The sequence below is a fragment of the Myotis yumanensis genome, unplaced genomic scaffold, assembly GCF_028538775.1.
Source record: "Myotis yumanensis isolate MYYU_CA2020_CCGP unplaced genomic scaffold, mMyoYum1.0.hap1 SCAF_12, whole genome shotgun sequence".
In the NCBI taxonomy this organism is placed as follows: domain Eukaryota; kingdom Metazoa; phylum Chordata; class Mammalia; order Chiroptera; family Vespertilionidae; genus Myotis; species Myotis yumanensis.
In genome coordinates this window covers 24,680,990-24,700,387 of record NW_027223763.1, presented here as the reverse complement: position 1 = coordinate 24,700,387, position 19,398 = coordinate 24,680,990, and the positions used below count along the sequence as shown (strand labels likewise).

Sequence of the window (19,398 nt, the reverse complement as noted above, 5' to 3'; positions counted from 1 at the left end):
GTTTTTGTCCTCATCAAAGCACATTACAACATTTGTTCCTTCTACACCTATAGATGGGAGACCCAAGGAATGCAACTCTCTTGCCTGGTGGGAGCCTGCATATTGTAGATATTAATACATACTCTGGTATGACAAAGTGAAAGGAAATATTTGGAACTGATGCTTTATGCCATTCCTTCAACACAGAAACTGGTCCCCACCATTCCGCAGGCCCAAAGCCACTCTGCCGTCCCGACCAGACCCTACCCACTTCCTGGCCCTTCCCTTGAGCCCCCCACCCCCACCCCCCTCCCCGCCCAGGGCATGGAAAGCATTTTTTAAGCTGGATTGTGGTGATAGTTGGACAGCAGTATAAAGTTACTAAAATTCATCAGACTGGATACTTACAATGGATGGATTGCATGGTCTGTAAATTGTATCTCAATAAAGCTGTTAGAAGTTAAAAAGAAGAGAGGATTGGGAATAACTCCAGGAGCCAATCTATAGTGCTTGGCACAAAAAATGTTTATTTTTTAAATGAATGGAAGAGATCTTGCTGCATAACACATATTTCATCAATTTTAAGCATGCTATTTTTTACATTTTTAATGTGCACACCTCTTACAACTGACTTTACATGTGCATCAAAACTTGAGAATGGGTGTCAGGGGCTTGGTGGAAAATCCCAGAAACTATAATAGAGGAATGCTTTTTAAAGTGGTGTATCACTACATTTTAGATGGCACACAAGACAACCTGATGAGGAAAAGCACATCACTGATGACTAAATCAGACTCTCAATGTGAGAAAACCTTGATGAAAAATCATCAGAGAGTTTGGATTTTTTAAAAAAAATAGAACTGAGATAAGGAGAGAAAGGAAAAAATCCTACGGGATATACTATGATAAAGATAGAAGGATAGCCCATGGACACTGACAATAGTGTGGTGAAGGCCTGGGGTGAGGGGCAGGCTAAAAAGGGCCAGTGGGGGAAAAAGCGGGACATCTGTAATACTTTCAACAATAAAAATAAATTTTATAAAAAAAGAGATAGACGTAGACTTAACAATGTAAAGAAAAAGCCTGTCACCCTAAGATGAAGGTATCAGTGAATGAAATTAAACAAATTTTAATCTCTCTACAAATTTGTCATGGATAGAGCATTGGCCTGCGGACTGAAAGGTCTCAGATTTGATTCCGGTCAAGGGCATGTACCTTGGTTGTGGGCACATCCCCAGTAGTTGTGCAGGAGGCAGTTGATCAATGTTTCTCTCACATCAATGTTTCTAACTCTCTATCCCTCCCCTTCCTCTCTGTAAAAAATCAATAAAGTATATTTTTTTAAAAAAGAAAGAAGAAGCCTGTAATAGGATTAACTAATAAGATTACCTGTAGGTAGTGACAAATACGTAAAAGAGGTATCTCTCCAGAGGAAAGGGAGGATACCTTGGAGGGAGTCTTTAGAGAGAAAAGGTGAGCTGAGAGCACTAATGAGCTGCACATGGCATCAGGGAAATCACTTAATCTCTCTGGGGACGATTCCATTTTAGAGGTTTTCTTGTATGTTAAATAATAGTGTTATCTAAGCAAAGAGGGTCCTCCCACTCAGCACACAGCAGAGCCAATCACTGAACACTGAGTTTTGCAGCGGAGAAATTAAGACACTTTACTGGCAGGGCGCCAAGCCGGGAGAACAGGAGAGCTAAAGCTTAAAATCTGAACTTCCCATTGGTTTTTATTCAAGGATTTTTAATATACTTTTATTGATTTCAGAGAGGAAGGGAGAGGGAGAGAGATAGAAACATCAGTGATGAGAGAGAATCGTTGATTGGCTGCCTCCTGCATGCCCCCTACTGGGGATTGAGCCCACAACCTGGGCATGTGCCCTTGACTGGAATGGAACCCGGGACCCTTCAGTCCACAGGCCGACTGAGCCAAACCGGTTGGCACTATTCAAAGAATTTTAAAGGCAAAGACTGAGAATTTGGGGTTAAGGGTCAAGGAGGAGCTGGATGGTTAGGCTGTTTTTATTTTAGTTCTTTTTTTTTCTTTTCATCTTTCACAGAATTTATTTTATACTAAACAGCATTTTAAACACTGACCTAGAAACTCCCTAATAAGATAAAGCAAAGACAAATGCGTTTATCTTATGAGAAACGAGATACACCATCCTTTATAGTCTTCAAACATTATTGTACTTTAACTTTCATAATTTGACAATGCATTCGTGAACAATCTTCAAATAACTAGTTTAACAAATTAAAGAGACTTTTAAGCAGGCATGAGTGCCCTAAGTTGTTTATTAGGTAAAAATTTTACAAACATTACTTATATTAGCGGTAACGGTAGAACTGGACAGCGAACTCGTGGGTCCTTTCCAAGGCCACAGCCCTTGGGGCCTGCGGATGTCAGCCCTCGCATCTTCTTGTGCTTGTGGACTGGGTTGGAAATCCATTGAGTGTCAGGATTCCTTCTGATAGCCTTATGGAGTGGATCAATGACGATAACTGCAAAGAATTTGTGGAATCTTCACCAACCCAGCAAGAATCCAGGACTCTCAGAGCCCCACAGTGGCGTCCACCTCACTCCTTGGCAGCAGACTGAAGCCTTCAAGCAAACTGTAGCTGGTAAATACCATGATGGGCAGGCTTGCCTGAGGTTGCACCCTTAGGAACTGAGCATTTGCAGCCACCACGGAGCACTCGAATCCTATATATGACATAACTTTGGCTTGGCCTTGTATGCCAGTCTGTGCATTTTATCGGGTCAAGTGGGGTAGGGGGCACTGAGGGGTACCCCTATGGAGCCGAGAGAGCTGGTGATACTGCCAGCAGCGCACTCTGAGAAGGAAGTGCATGGCATCCCACTGCTTCTTCCTCCATAGCTCCTGGTTGTACTTGGAAGCACCCATCTAGGCTTATCTGTATAGTTGGATCAAATAAAAGTGTTTTAAAATAGCACTATATATGTATATTTTTCATTATAATAACAATGTAGTATTATTGCAGAAAACTAGGAACACATAGAAAATCGTAAAGAAAAAAATACTTGGTACTCCAAGAATTACTATTACCACGTTGGAGCATTATCTGTTCAATTTTTTAATACACACAAACATTTGTTTTGCTTTATGAAATTTAGATTAAAATTCAACATATTCTTTGTATTCTGTTTCTATTTCTTAAAAGCATGATTGTCCAATAACCAAATAGCATTCAATTTTATAAATATAAAGAATTAGAAAATCTCTCATATTGGCCATAAGGAAAAGTTTTGGCACCAGTGATGTAAATTTTAGTTACAGGAAAAATTCCCTGGGGCAATGTCTCAATCAGGGTCCCTGGGGGAGACAGATGGCACACTTTAAGAGAGTAATTTGAGGATTGTTTAACACAGGATCTATTTACAGAGATCCTTTAGTGGGCAGGGATTAGGTGCTGATGGCACCTAAGGGCATGAGGAAGGAGGAGGGGGCAGTAACTTAAATCTGGAAACAAAGAAAACTCGGTGGAGACCCTGCCTGATAGAAGCTGTAACAGGTACTTACTTGAGGGCCAGGCAGCCGAAATAGAGCTTCTGTATCATCCAGCAGTCTCAATTCTGGATATATATCCAAAAAAATAAAAAATAAAAAATAATCAGTACCTCAAAGAGATATGTGCATACCCATGTTCATTGCAATATTATTAGCCAAGATATGGAAGCAACCTAAATGTCTGTTGATGGATGAATGGATAAAGAAATTGTGACATATGTGTGTGAGTGTAATAAAATATTATTCAGCCATAAAAAGAAGGAAATCCTTTCATTTGCAACAAATGGATGAAACTGGAGGGCATTATGCTAAGTAAAACAAGCCAGACAGAGTAAGATAAATATTGTGTAGAATCTTAAAAAAAGCTGATTGAAAATATAATAATAAAAAATAAATAAATAAATAAAAGCTGATTGGACAATAGAATGGTGGTTGCCCATATCTCCCCATTGCCCTCTGGGGGGAGAAAGAAATGGGGAGATATAGGTCAAAGGGTACAAACTCTCAGTTACAAGAAGTTCTGAGGATCTAATGCATAGCATGGTGACTATCCTATCTAATAAAGAGGGGATATGCTAATTGACCCTCACACCATCGCAAAGATGCTGGCGCCCACAGCCAATAAGGAGGGAATATGCTAACTGGCTGCCCCGCCCTCAAAGATGGCGGCACCCACAGCCACAAGATGGCGGTGCCCAGTCCTTCAGCCCCACTGGGGCGCCTGCCTCCAGAGTCCCCCAGTCCCCTCAGCCCCCCAGCCACCCAGGGCCACCCGAGGCTCAGGTAACCAGGGCTGGCCAAGGCTTGCACTGATGACAGTGGCAGCAGCAGAGGTGTGATGGGGCATCGCCTTTCCCTGATCGCCAGGTTGCTTCCCACTCCTGAGGGCTCCCAGACTGTGAGAGGGGGCAGGCTGGGCTGAGGGACCCCCCTCCAGTGCATGAATTTTCATGCACCAGGCCTCTAGTAGTTAATAATACTGTATTGTATACTCAAAAGTTGCTGAGAGTAGATCTTAAGCATTCTCACCACACACAGACACAAAGAGTTAACCACGTGAGGAGATATGTTGATTATCTTGATCTTAGTGATTATTCCACAATGTTTATGTATATCAAATCATCATTTTAAATATATATGAGTATATTTGTCATTATTCCTCAATATACTAGTAGTTGGAGAAATTTTTTAATTTTAAAAAGATTTAATAAGTGAGCAAAAGAAAACACTAGGCAGAGGGAATAGCATGTGCAAAGTCCCTGAGGTGGGAACTGAAAGGGCAGTAGATCAACTGGGAAGACAAAAGGGGAGAACAGATAGGAAGATTTTGGCAGGGCCACATTGCAAGGATTTTTATTTTTATCCTTAAAACAAAGATAAGTCATTGATACCTATGAGGCATCCAATGACAGATTAGATATGTATATTAAGAAAATCATTCTAGCCCAGCTGACATGGCTCAGTGGTTGAGTGTTGACCTATGAACCAGGAGGTCACAGTTTGATTTCCAGTCAGGGCACATGCCCAGGTTGCAGGCTTAATCCCCAGTATGGAGTGTGCAGGAGGCAGCCAATCAATAATTCTCTCTCATCATTGATGTTTCTATCTCTCTTTCCCTCTCCTTCCTCTCTGAAATCAATAATATATATATATTATATATATAATATATATTATATAATATGTATATATAATATATAATATATAATATATATATATATATATATAACCCTAATATGCAAATCGACCAAATGGCGGAATGACCTACTGAGACCAGTCAGCAGGGGATGGGCCCAGTGTGTGGGCGGCACCAGGCCAGCCAAGGCGGGTGCTCTTGGGGGCCCCCAATTGCTCAGCCAGTCGACCCACAGATCGGCCCTGATTGCTGGCCAGGTCTAGGGACCCTACCCTATATATTGGGAACAGTCTCTTAGATTTAGAAATTAAAACCTGGCAAGGCTACTCTAACACTGAAAAAAAAGAATGATGAAGCAATGACATGCATGGACTCTGGCTTGCACATTTTGTGGTCAGCCCTGAATCTGACACTTATAACTATGTGACAAAGCCAATTACTTAACTTCTCTCTGCTTTAGTTTTTCACCCATAAGATGGGGAAAATGGTACTACTGCCTCAGAAGGATCATGTTATGTACTACTTTTTATAATCAGGGCAAAAAAATGTAGCTGTACATACAACAGCAAGATGCCTTTCACCTGTATGAAAATTATGGTCACTGGTGCATGCAGCATCCAAGATTGCAAGAGGGATGTCTGACTGATGGTTTAGGCCTGTAAACCTGCAAGAGGGCACAGGCCGGGCTGAGGGACTCCCCACCCACCGCGTGTAAGAATTTTGTTTTGTTTGCTAATTTGTGTTTTTGTGACAAACTATTTTTATTGGAATTTTATTTTCTGAAAAGTTGATTAGTTTCTCAAATCTGTAGCAACCTGGACCATCCTCCTATATAATAAAAGGCTAATATGCAAATCGACCCAACAGGGGAACTACGGGTTGCTATGACACGCACTGACACTCAATGCAGGAGCTGCCCCATGGTGGTCAGTGTGCTCCCAAAGAGGGAGCGCTGCTCAGCCAGAAGCTGGGCTCACTGCTGGCAAGTGCAGCGGTGGTGGTGGGAGCCTCTCCTGCCTCTGTGCACCAGGCCTCTAATATGTATATACTAATATATATGAAAATCACTCTGGGGAGAGTGAATTAACAGGGAGGCAAAAATCAAACAGAGTGGGTATAGCAGTAATCTAAGTAAGAGCTTGGAATATGGTGCTGGATGGAGATGGTAAGACAAAGAAAAGTTTGAGAAATTTCGGGGACATAAAATTAACAAGGCATAGTATATTTCAGATAGGGCTGTGTGGAAGTGGGAACAATGTTCAAGAATCTACTAGATTCCTTGCTTATAAGCCTGGATGGATGAAAAGCTTTTTGGAACTGGGAAATTATAAAAGAGTCAATAAACTAAAAAAGAAGGAGGATGGGGAAGAGGAGGAAGACAGGAAGAAGGAGGAGGAAAAAGAGAAGAAAGTTTGGCTGCTTTTTAATGAGTTAAAGACTATATATTCCAGAGATAAAGGAAGTTGGTTTTGAAGCTGAACAATGGGAGCAGAAACCCTTTCTACAATTTAGGATGTATTCAACAATGGTTAGAGGAAGGTGTGAGGCATGGAGAGAAAGAACTGGGAGGGAGGGCAGAAAGGTACATAAAGTAGACATTGAGAAAACAGGAATTTATGTAAAAACTAGAGGCCCAGTGCATGAAATTCATGCACTGGGTGGGGGCAGGTCCCTCAGCTCGGCCTGCACCCTCTTGCAGTCCGGGAGCCCTGGGAGGGTGTCCGACTGATGGCTTAGGCCCGCTCCCTCTAAGCTGTCAGTCTGACATCCTTAGCGCTGCTGCAGAGGCAGGAGAGGCTCCCACCGCCACTGAGCTTGCCAGCAGTGAGCCCAGCTTCTGGCTGAGCAGCGCTCCCCCTGTGGGAGCACACTGACCACCAGGGGGCAGCTCCTGCATTGAGTGTCAGTGCGTGTCATAGCAACCTGTAGTTCCCCTGTTGGGTCGATTTGCATATTAGCCTTTTATTATATAGGAGGATGGTCCAGGTTGCTACAGATTTGAGAAACTAATCAACTTTTCAGAAAATAAAATTCCAATAAAAATAGTTTGTCACAAAAACACAAATTAGCAAACAAAACAAAATGATTACTTTTCTATTCATTATTTGTTTATCTTGCTTTCTTCTAATTAACAGCACAACCTACTGTTTTTATTCTTTGATTTTAAAAAATGATGAGCTTTCTGAGTGAGGGCCCTCACTTTCTCAAGTATTCTGAATATGTTGAGTATGTCAATACTTAGTTACTGTGAACCAGTGATAATCCTGGGGACCAACATGAGGCTTCATCGTCTGCCTTCTACAGACCCATCTCTAGCTGTTTGCCTGCTGAGTGCCTCTTTCCTCACCTGACATTATGGTGGAGTGTTCTGACCTTCCGGAGTGTAAGCTTCTAGAAGGTAGGATTGAGCTGACCCTGACATAAATGCAATGGGTCAGTACCTGTGCCCTGGTGTGTAGAAGGGACTGGAATGGCAAGCCCGGAGACAACCTGGATGCCATTGCCTTGGTAGGTGCAGACGTGACTTAGTGCTCCTCTGCATTAGGTATTCTCCTGTAAGGATGTTGGGGGCAAGGGGCAGGGTTTCAAGGAACATTCTCACATCTTCCAGTCCACGCTCTAATGTATCTATCAAGTGAGGACCCCAGGGAAGTCAGTCTTCATGCCAGGTGGGTCCCCGCACAGAGTAGTTACTACCGTATTTCTGGAATTAATGGATGGGTGACAAAACACTTGTGCAATGGAAGGAAGTCTAGTCCCCGCTATTCATCCCACAAGCCCAAAGCCCAGGCTATGTCTCTATGGATAGATGTGAAGTTTTAACTTTTTTCTTCCAAATAATGCTTCAGTAGAATTCATACCCCCTTTTCCATATGTGCAAGTAGCATTTCTCTAGATACCTAGAACTGCAGATTTAACAAATGCTAATAGCTACTGAGCTCCCCCACATCCAAATGCCCAGTCAAATATTGAGAAGAACTGAGGGACATTCTATAGAACACCTAATTCTTCTAACAACTGTCAAGGTCACACTGAAGTAAAGTGTTCCCGTAGACCCCCCACATCCAGTTTGTCCTATTGTTAACCTCATATTAGTATGGAACCTTTGTCACAAGTAATGACCAAATGTTGACATTATTATTTTACAAATATTCATTTATTGTTATTACAATCATCATCATCATCATCATTATTTTTATCCAATTTGTTGTCCATCCTGCAGTCAGCCTGTCCTCCCCCCCCCCCCCCCCCGCCCTTTCCAGACTCCGGGATGAGAAGAGGAACACTGATACATTATTAACTAAAGCTCATACCTATTCAGATTTCCGTAGGTTTCGGAGTCCCTGCCCTAGGGAGCTCACAGTCTAGAGGAGACACATCCATCCCGCAAATTAACACACACACACACACACACACACACACACACACACACACACCCCTCCGTGATGGAGCCAGCATAGGGAGGCTGGGCCGTCCCAAGTATCGGGGAGTCCCAAAAGAAAGGGGGCCTGTTTCAGACAGGGGCTTGGACTGAGCTAACTCGGGCTCGTGGTCGCCAAAATCCCTTGTGACAAATGCGTTCTTTTGTTGTTCATGGAAATGAAACAGTTTTCAGGCCCTTCTGCGCTCCCCCGCGAAGGTGGGAAAGGGAACTCAATCAGCCCGGGTGCAGCCCGGAGAAGGAGGGTGGGGAGGTGGGGGGCACCCCGCGCCCCGCCCCGAGCCTCGGGGGAGGCCGGCGGCCGCAGCTCGGGGAGGTGGCGACTGCGCGGGGCCACGCGCCCGCCCCTCTCGGCGCGGACGCACCCGGAGCGGCGGGCGGCCCGCGGGGGGCGGCGGCTCCCGGGCTTTGTGGCCGCGGCGCGCGCGGCGGGGCCTGGCCGGCCGGGGGCGCGCTGTCTGCCCGGCGCTCCGAGCCCGCGGCCCTGCCGGCGCCCTGCCCGCGAGAGGAGCCGAGGCCGCCCGCGCTCGCCGGCCCCTCCCCTGGTCGCCGCGGCCGCTGCAGGTAGGAGGCTCCCGGGCCGGGCCGCCGCGGGGCGGGGGCGCGGGTGCGGGGCGCGGGCCGGGCGTGCGGGGACCGCGGGCGGGCATGGCGGGCTTCGGGGCCGAGCCGCCGCGACCCCTGCCCCGCAGGCCGGGCGGCCGCCTGCGCGCGCCGCGGGGACCCGGTGCCCGGGGTTGGCCTGCGGCGTACAAAGCCCGCGGCGCGGACCTGGGGGGTGCCGTGGCGCACCCGGGGTCGGGCGCTCGGGAGCGCGGGCCCGGGAGCCTCTTGGGAGGAATCCCTGTGACCCTCAGTGCCTGGATCCGACCATCCCGGGGTCCCCACTGCATACTGGGCACTGCGCTCGCTTTTCATACTTGTTTCCGTGAAGACCCTTGTGTCCCATCCAAGGCTGGGAGGGGAGGGGCCCCTCAAGCGGAGGCCGAGGGCCGAGCATCACTCCGCTGCCCGCCTGACCTTGGGAGAGCTCCCCACTCCGAGCCTAGGCTCTGCTTTCGTAGATGGGGTTCGTAGATGGGGTTCGGTGGGGGTGAGGGTGGAGTGCGTAATGTCACACCCACCCCCAGGTGCGATTGTGGGAGAGAATGTACGTGAACGATGCACGTCAGCGATAACAGCTAAATCTGAGCGCTTTCTATGCACCAGGGCCTAGGACTGAACAGTTGGCATGAGTTATCTAATTAAATTATCCCACCGGCCCTATGATGCAGCCACTGTAACTTGCGTGAATAAGCTTTATTTAGGAGTAGGATACAGTGAAGAATTTAGTGTCCCTGTTCTGATTCAGAAGGTTGGGTGTTTCTTAGGTGTGGTAACATTTAAGAGTACAAGGGTTCCTGCAGTATCAGGAGAGTGGTTGTGGGATGTAGGGATATATTTGTAATACACTAATAACCGGACGTAAGATAATATCAGGGCCAGGGGTGTGCATTTCAGCATGTCTGAAAAGTCGGTTGTGTGAAAAGGAAATTGTTGAATGGTAATTCAAAAACATAGATCTTGAGTTAGGACTAAGGGCTGCTGTGGGAGTTTGGGGCCAGAAAGAGTTAAGGGGTGGGTGTGGGTGTGGGTGGGGGTGGGGGGGAGAGGGACGTTTGAGAAGCTCTGGAAGAGGATGTGGAGGGAGGGAGCAAGGTGCATCACCCCAGTAGCATTCTGGACCAGGATTCCATCCTGTCCTTAAAGACCAGCATCCTCCTTTGGGGGAGGGGAGGTTAGGCATGGGGAGAAATGCTGGGATGAGAACACAAGTCTCTTCTTACTCCCAGGCCACCCCCAAAATATTCTCATGGGCTGAGAGCAAGTGATTGGGCCTCCTAAGATGTCATTGTCCCTTCTCGTGTGATCCCTGACATGCTTTTAATGTGTTTGAAGAGTTGGGGAGGCTCACCAATCCTAAAGTTTGATAGGACACGTTTAAATTGCAGAGACCTGATTGATGTAATGGAACACAGTCCACCTGGTTAGCGAAGAGTGGGCCTGAGGAGATGATTGTGGGGTTCAGTTTGGAAGGGGGAAACCTGAAGAAGCAAAAGAAAGGCACGGAAGGCCTAGGTACTGCACCCTGGGAAAGGGAGTAGAAGGAGGAGCTGAGGGCCTCACAACACTGTCTGCAGAACGCCCAAGCAGACTGCTCAGTTCTCAGCTCCCAAGGAGGCACCTTAACTCTCCTGGTTTGTGATAATTTCTCACTTGAGTGTTGTGGAAGGTCGGGGTTGGACTCAGGCTCACCTTTCTCCTGAGTGAGCAGGAAAGGCTTCTTGGAGAGGGTGGTTTTATGTATTTATTTATTTTCATTAGTGTGTGTGTGTGTGTGTGTGTGTGTGTGTGAGAGAGAGAGAGAGAGAGAGAGAGAGAAAGAGAGAGAGAGAGAAACATTGATGTGAGAGAGAAACATAGATCAGTTGCCTCCCTTCTTATGCATCCCGACTGGATATGGAACCCGAAACCTGGGTATGTGCCCTGACTGGGAATCAAACGCACAACCAACTGAGCCACACCGGCCAGGGCTAGAGAAGGGTGATTTTAAACCCAGGCTTGAAGGAGAGGGTCTTTGGGTACATGGTGATGGTAAAGGTAGGGAGCAGCATGCATAGTGGAAAGGGCAGTTGCTTTGGAGAGAGAGACAGTTGAGGGTATGAACCTGGCTCTGCCACTTCTCAGCCATGTAATTTTTTGTGAAAGTAAAACTTTTTATAACTGTCTGGTAGGGACTTCAACAAGTACCTTTTCCCTGTCCATGGTGACATTTGTCCAACAAATGTCTGCTGAGCACCAATCCTGGCTTCACGCCAGGAATACAAAGATGAGTCAGAAATTATCTATGCCCTTAGGAATTCCCCAGTCCAGTGAGAGCGATGGACTCAAAGAGCAAATTACAAAAAGATATGGGAAGTGCTACTGTACAAGTCATACACCCTGGCAGTGAGCTCACGGAGGAGTAGCTAATTCATTCTGGACAGAAAACTCAGGGCTAGCCTACCTCCAACAAGATGAGCTGAGACTAGGATAGAAGTTTTGATTACCTCCTCCTTATTCTATCTATTTTTAACGCTTGTCTTTGCTCTGATCGTCTCTTTCTTAAAAAAACAATCTTGGTGTAGTTGTGTGGGCATAGTTTGTAAGCTGCCTCAAACTTAGAAGGAAGGTGTTATAAATATAATAAGCATAACAGCTTGAACATTAGTTGAGGAAGGCGTCGCAAAAGTTACATAGGGGTTGGACCTTGAGGGGCGAAAATGAGCTCTCAGTGGTCCTTGGAGTAAAGGATTCCAGCCAGAGGAAGCCCATGTTCGGAGACAGAAAAACATGGCAGATTCCAGGGCATGAAGGTGAGTTGGGTCTGGCTGGGTTGAAAAGTATGTGGAGAGGGTGGTGTGCGGTGGAAGGAAGAGGGTAGTGTAATCAGGGCTGTATCCAGAAAGGCCTTGAGTGTCATGTGGGGTGCTTGGACTTTACCTCTTAGGCAGTGGGGGGAGGTCAGAGGTGTACACCCTGGACTGTGGCACGGTCACTGTGTTTTAGGAAGATCTCTTTGGTTGCTGTTGGAAGAGGGGCTGGAAGTTTGGGAGATCATTGTGGGAGCCTGGGACCTGACCTCAGACATAGGCGGTGAGAATGGGGGAGGAGAGGTAGATATTCAGATAAAAACATCATAGGTCTTGATGATTGGTTACTGAAGTGATAGTGAAGGAGCACATTGTGGTTTCTGCTTTGAGAAGCTATGTTGATGTGGCTGAAATCAGGCATCAGGATGTTTGGGGGCAGGGCAGTAATTAATGTTCTCTCAGCTATGGAGTATGGGAGCTTCCTGGGATTCCCATAACGGATAGTTAGATAGAAGTTGCTGGTAGACAACTGGAAATGTGTGTGGTGCTGAGGAGAGAGGATGGGGCTGACACCCTTACTTTCTTTGGGCGAACACTGAGGATCTACTGCGTGCAAAAGATACCAATGAGATGTAGTTCCAGCCTCAGAAACTCACCCTCCGAGGATATGGACATGGATAGGCCGCAGTACAGAGTGATTCTGAGTGTTGCAGTGAGAGGTAAGCCCTTGGGGCCCTTGACCCAGAGATTTGAGAGCTGACGGTTGTTGCTGAAGTGGTGGGAGTAGCAGAGAGAGAGAGAGTCCTCGGAGACCAGACCAGGCTGGAGTGGGAACACCTACACAGGGACTCTGTGTTGTAAAAGCACTTTTCAGGGAGGATACCTTAATAATGATTCCGAGGGAATTTCAGAGAAACAGGAGTGGGGGTGGGGAGCTGGTTTAGGATGGAGCTGTTGGGGAGGAGAAGGAAGAGGTCAGAACTTTCAAGAACTGTCATCTGGCTGGTAGAGGGGACTGAGGGGGTGGAAGCACGGGAGGTGGGAGCTCTCGCCTTAAACACAGGCTGGTTCTGCTCACAGTCACACTAAGACACAGATGGTAAAAATAAACACTTCCAAGTTGCAGGACCGCCAGGAGTGGGTGGCGAAGGGGAAGACGAGGCAGCACATTAGAGCAGTGGTTCTCAACCTTCCTAATGCCGCGACCCTTTAATACAGTTCTTCATGTTGTGGTGACCCCCAACCATAAAGTTATTTTTGTTGCTACTTCATAACTGTTATTTTGCTACTGTTAGGAATCGTAATGTAAATATCTGATATGCAGGATGTATTTTCATTGTTACAAATTGAACATAATTAAAGCATAGTGATTAATCACAAAAACAATATGTAATTATATATGTGTTTTCCGATGGTCTTAGGCGACTCCTGTGAAAGGGTCGTTCGACCCCCAAAGGGGTCGCGACCCACGGGTTGAGAACCGCTGCGTTAGAGGAAGGCAGTTCTGCCCTAGGTTTCAGGCTGGAGAGCCCTCTGAGGGAGAGGAGATGGAGGGCATAGGTGAGTGACCATCCTGGTAGCCAGGAGTGAACATTTGAGAGCAGGCACGGGCAGGTGTTTGTACCGGAGTGAGTCTGACTACTCTTACCCCTGGATAAAGTGAAATCGTGAAGGCATCAGAGTTGTGGTGGGGCTCTTAAAAGTTTGACGTACAATAATAGTATTTACAAGAAGCAGCCAGGGAATTATTTATGATAAATCCTTTCTAAAAGGAGAACTTTAAGATAGCAGAACATCTAGTAAAAATTGCAAATGGCAAGCAGGTTAATTTTAACATCTATTCCACAAACCTTTATTGAGTGCCTACTGTGTACCAGGCCCTCTTCAAGGACCTAGGGCCGTGGTCGGCAAACTGTGGCTCTCGAGCCACATGCGGCTCTTTGGCCCCTTGAGTGTGGCTCTTCCTAAGCCTTAGGAGTACCCTAATTAAGGTAATAACAATGTACCTACCTATATAGTTTAAGTTTAAAAAATTTGGCTCTCAAAAGAAATTTCAGTGATAGGCACATCTATCACTGCTTATCACACTGCTTTGCCACCAGCCCATCCACAGTCCACTGTGTTGTATTATGTCTGCATTGGACTAGGTCAGTGATGGCGAACCTTTTGAGCTCAGTGTGTCAGCATTTTGAAGAACCCTAACTTAACTCTGGTGCCGTGTCACATATAGAAATTTTTTGATATTTGCAACCATAGTAAAACAAAGATTTCTATTTTTGATATTTATTTTATATATTTGATATTTGGCTCTGTTGATATTTGGGAGCCACTGTTGATATTTGGCTCTGTTGTCTAATGAGTTTGCCGACCACTGACCTAGGGTGACAGGAATGAACAAGAGAACCGATCACTTGCTTTAGACATTTCACCTGGAACTACTTTACCTGCAGAGGCTGGGTATGGGTCTTAAATTGTCTAACTTTATTCTGTTGCCGTGTTCTCTTTCATTGGCTAGTAGCTCCACTTGCCTCGTAAATAATCAGAAAATACCATCTATGCATGTTAGGCATAGATATGGACATTAGGTAGCAGAAAGACCAATGTTGTGGCAATGCTAACATGGATGGGATGGCCAGTAGTCGATCGGGCTTTAGAGAACACTTTCTTTAACTTTACAAGGTAGAGATGAGGAGTTGGCAGTCAGGGAGGAAAGGGGACTTGCCTAATCTCACAGAGTGAGTGTTGGAGTTGAGAACAGGGCCCTTGAGTTTTCAATGGGATGGCGGGCGGAAGGCTTGAGGGTGCCTAGCAAACGGACATCTTGATAGAAGAGGCTTCCAAAGAGGAAGTAAGGGGGCGGGGGTTAACATGAGTAACGAAGCTTCACTCTTAGGCCCTCCTCTGTCACCAGGGCCCTGGAAGCCCCCTGTTTTGCTCTGAGCCTCAGATTCCCCAGCTGTAGAGTGAGAGGATTGGACTGAGGTCCCTTTTTAGTGTTAGCATGTTAGGATGGATGTTGCTCCCACAAAAAAGGTGGTCAGAATACAGAGTCAGCAGAGCAGGATAGGAAATAGCCTTTCACCTCTTTACAGCGAATTGATCACCCATAACCTGTTGCCAGGTTCCCCCTCAGAGAATGGGGGCCACATTTCCTGCCGCTCACCTGCTGTTTTTGTATACTTTCCTTCTTTCAGTCGTTTCCCAAGTTGTGGCCCTGCTCGGTGCTAGTGATCATTCTAATGCCAATCCAGTCTAGTAGGAATTATGGTTCTAATTCTAGATCCCCCCAATCCTGTAGCAGTGTCCCTGGGCACATCTATCACTGCTTATCACACTGCCTTGCCACCAGCCCATCCACAGTCCACTGTGTTGTATTATGTCTGCATTGGACTAGGTCAGTGATGGCGAACCTTTTGAGCTCAGTGTGTCAGCATTTTGAAGAACCCTAACTTAACTCTGGTGCCGTGTCACATATAGAAATTTTTTGATATTTGCAACCATAGTAAAACAAAGATTTGTATTTTTGATATTTATTTTATATATTTAAATGCCATTTAACAAAGAAAAATCAACCAAAAAAATGAGTTTGCGTGTCACCTCTGACACGCGTGTCATAGGTTCGCCATCACTGGACTAGGGTCTCCTCAATCTTAAGGATTCTCAGTACAGTCCCCTCTCTGATGTCTGCACATGCTCAGTTCATCCTCGTGTGTCCTCTTTCCCTCTGCTTTCTCTTGATCTCTCACCCTAGTGTGGACACATATGTCCCGGTCATTTCTTGCTTTGACATAGTTTCTGGTATGCACCTCTTTCTTTCCATTAACATTCTCACCACTCAGAGTCCAGGCCCTTTCTTATCAATTATTTATCTCAATGATCTCCTTCAACTCTCTCTGTTCATATCCTATACATTCTTAAGAGATCTAGCTCAAATGTCCTTTTGTTGATGAGGAAAGAAATAACTTCTTTCCTCCTCTGAACACCCAGTGTGCTTTGTCCCCTATTACGATGTCTGCTTCAGTGTGCCTGTCATTTTACTCAGCAGTTCATGCATGCCAGCGCTGCTCCTTCCAGGCTATAGGGTTCAGCTTGTCTTTATGTCTCCCACATATTTGAGGAAGGTACTGAGCCTCTGGCAGGAGTTCATTACATATTTGTTGAATTGTGTGTCTATGAAATAAAAGAATCAATAAGTATTTGAGTATACAGATGGTCCACAACTTATAATGGTTAGGCTTGCGATTTTTTTTTTTGTCTTTACGATGGTGCAAAAGCAATGTTCACTCAGTACAAACTGTACCAGGGATTTTGAATTTTGATCTTTTCCTGGGCTAGTGATCTGCAATATGTTACTCTCTCATGGTGCTGGGCAGCGGCAGGGAGTAGTGGCTCCTGTCAGCCACGCAATCATGATGGTAAGCCACCCATAGTCTACATCGTACTGTGTTGCCAGCATTTTTTGGATATTATATTTTGTGTTTTGACATTCCATCATGTCTACAAAAATGTCTACCTGTGTCTCCTACTTCTGGTGAGGAGAAGAGGAAGACAGTTACTTGTGAGATGAAACTCAAGATAATTGCCCCACTGTAGGCAGTTTAATGTGGATGGGAGGGGTAAAAAGAACTAAATTTTTTTGAAGCTCTAGTCTATGCTTGTTCTTTACTTCCATTGCAGGGCATCTGTGCAGAGAGTAAGGCAGAGCAGGGGGTATAAGTCTCATTTTACAGGTGGAGAACTGCAAGTTAATTGACTTGCCCAGAATCACACAGCTAGGGTGAATGCTGAAGTCTGGATTTGAGCCCAGGTTTTCTGCATCCAGTTCTTTGGTTTAATTCATTCACTTTACTTTAAAAGCAGTAGTTTATCAGTGACCTCACATCTGTCCGAGGTCTCAATGCCACAGATCTTTAGTCTTGGTTCCCATTCTGAATGTTGATTCCAGAGAACAGCCTTTTCCAGGAAGGGAAGTGGAAGTAAAATCTGGCCAAGTTTCTCTAGCCTTTGCTCAAATTTTGGGACTTAGTTTGACCCTTTGTAGACTTACAATATCATTAGATATTGTATGAGTCAGCTAGGGCTGCCGTAACAAAATACCACAGACTTGGTGGCTTAAAAAACAGAAACGTATGTCTCACTGTTCTGGAGGCTAGAAACTCCATGGTCAAGGTGCTTGCAAGGTAGACTTTCTTCTGAGGCCTCTTCTTTCGGCTTGTGGGTGGCTGGCACCTCTCCGTGTGCTCACATGCCCACTTGCTGATCCCTGGGGTGTCCGTGGTGTCTCTTCTCATAAGAGCACTAATCTCCAACCAGCCTTATGACCTCATTTAACTGTAAGCACTTCCTTAGAGGCCCAGTCTCCAAATGCAGCCACCGTGGGTGGCGGTTAGGGCTTCAACATATGAATTTGCCGGGGGACGGGGGGGTGGTTTAAAAATGTTTGATGCATTTTTGTATTAGGTGGATTTTAAATGTATTTATTACAATCTTCTGGTGGTTTAGTCAATGTTAGTGTTTTGGGAACTGTGCTGATTTCTTTCCTTTTTGTTCTTTTGTCATATTGGGATTGTGTTCTTTTCTTTAGTCCTGTCTATGGGTCTTGGCCTAGCCCACAGGGAACTTCTATTGCATTTGGATTTTGCTGTTTTATTTGACCATTTTTTATTTTAGTGTACTGACTGTTTTATCATGCATGATACTCATTTTGTGCCTAGTAGGCCATTTTACGCCTATAACAGAATGTAGTCATTCATTTCATGTTTGCTGAAGGCCCACTGTATGAGGGTCATTGGACTTGATGGACTACAGCCACGCGTGGGAATGGGTAGCACTTTGTCTAGCAGAACCGCACACAGGAAAGGTGATCTGAACTGAGCAGATTTGGGGCACAAGTAAGGCCACTCTCTCTCTTTCTCATAAAAGCGGATACAGCAGGGAAGGATTGTTATGTTGTCATCTATAAGCCATTATGGACATTGTCGAGTAGTTTGTAATCTAGAATGTGCTTTCTAGCCTTGAGGTTTCTATGGATAAGCTTCGGCTGGAGATCTCTTTTGGGAAGTGCTTGTTTACTTAGGACTGTCAGTCAGATGCTCAAGCAGAATGCCAGCATCCCCTTGAGGAGTGGGCCATTTTAAAGCTCCATATTATATCTACAGTTATTTTGCAAACATACGTTCTTACCAGATCAACAGCGGAAATTACTTTGGAGCTTGGGTTGGAGTGAGAGAGGTACACCTGGGTGGGGGTGGGAAGGGAGGGGCTAAGGGCCCCAGGTTTGAGACCTAGAGGGATGAGATGATGGATGGAGAGAGGGGAGGAAGAGCCACCAAATAGAGCCAGACAGAAGCAGGCCCAGCTCCCCCTGAAGTTGCTCTACCTCGGGACCTTTCTCTGATGACAATTAGATTGTTCTGCAGTTCGACATGTAATTTGAGCAAAGGCACTAGAGGTCTGAAAGGAAAAAGCTGAGCAGAGCAGAGGGTGGTAAGGACATTGGAGTAAGACCTGGGTTGGAATCCTGGTTCTTCTTACTTACTATTTGTGTGACTACTAGCTAGTCACCGAGCCTCACTTTTCCGATCTGGGAAATATAATTGGTTGGTGGGGATACACAGCCTACTTCCGAGGTTGCTGGGAATCCATAGGGGCTTTTGGGGTACACTGGCTCACACCAGAATCCCTTTATAGCCCTGCAGACTGCAACCACATGGCCCAGGGAGGCCTGCTGTTCTACAAAATTAAGCAAAGTAAATTGGTAACTCTGGATTTACTTAGCTAGTGATTAAATAACAGTTTAGTTAACAGGCTATTAATGGTCCCCAGGTGTTGGCAATTCTGAGTATTTGCTTTTGAGAGCAGTTGTATAATTTCTTCTGGTACTTTAATAAAGTTGTTTTTTTTTTAACAGAAAAGATTATAATGTAACGAATGATGCTCTCAGGAGCTATTTGGGGGAGGATTAAATGATATACTGCATATTAAACACTTAGTGTAGGGTCTAACTCACCTTGTAAGGTTCAATAAAAGTTATCTGCTGTTATTACAGTTATTAGAGACTCAACTGGCCACACTTAGGGCAAGATCTTTTGTGAATTTAGACCCCCCATGAGCCCACCACCACCTGGTGGCAGCTAGTGGTACTGCACACATTGTGAGGAAGAATTAAATTGCGTGTAGTTTGAATTCCACCAAGTAGTATAACAGGGACTTTGTTCAGTGTGTGGCTCATTTGCCTCAGAACTGGAATTCATATATCATTAAACAATGCAGTGACACTTTTCACCTCCACAGTTGGCACAGATTTTTAAAAAATGTTAACAGCAAGAGTAAATAAAGTGTGGAAACAGACATACTCGTGTGTTAATAGTAGGAATGTAAATTGGTGCACCATTTCTGGAGGACAGATGGTGATGTA

The 19,398-nt window shown here is 45.5% G+C and overlaps 1 protein-coding gene and 1 pseudogene across 1 annotated transcript in view; one reads left to right on the top strand and one right to left on the bottom strand.

Annotated features, from left to right (window-relative positions):
• Positions 1-2,307: 2,307 nt before the first annotated feature.
• Positions 2,308-2,890, bottom strand: LOC139021081 (large ribosomal subunit protein eL15-like; annotated as a pseudogene).
• Positions 2,891-9,066: 6,176 nt separating this feature from the next.
• MSANTD3 (Myb/SANT DNA binding domain containing 3) overlaps positions 9,067-19,398 on the top strand; it is a 28,651-nt gene continuing 18,319 nt past the window's right edge. Inside the window, exon 1 of the mRNA XM_070431062.1 lies at positions 9,067-9,153. The gene's annotated coding sequence lies outside the window, so the exon portion shown is untranslated. The remainder of the gene's footprint in view (positions 9,154-19,398) is intronic.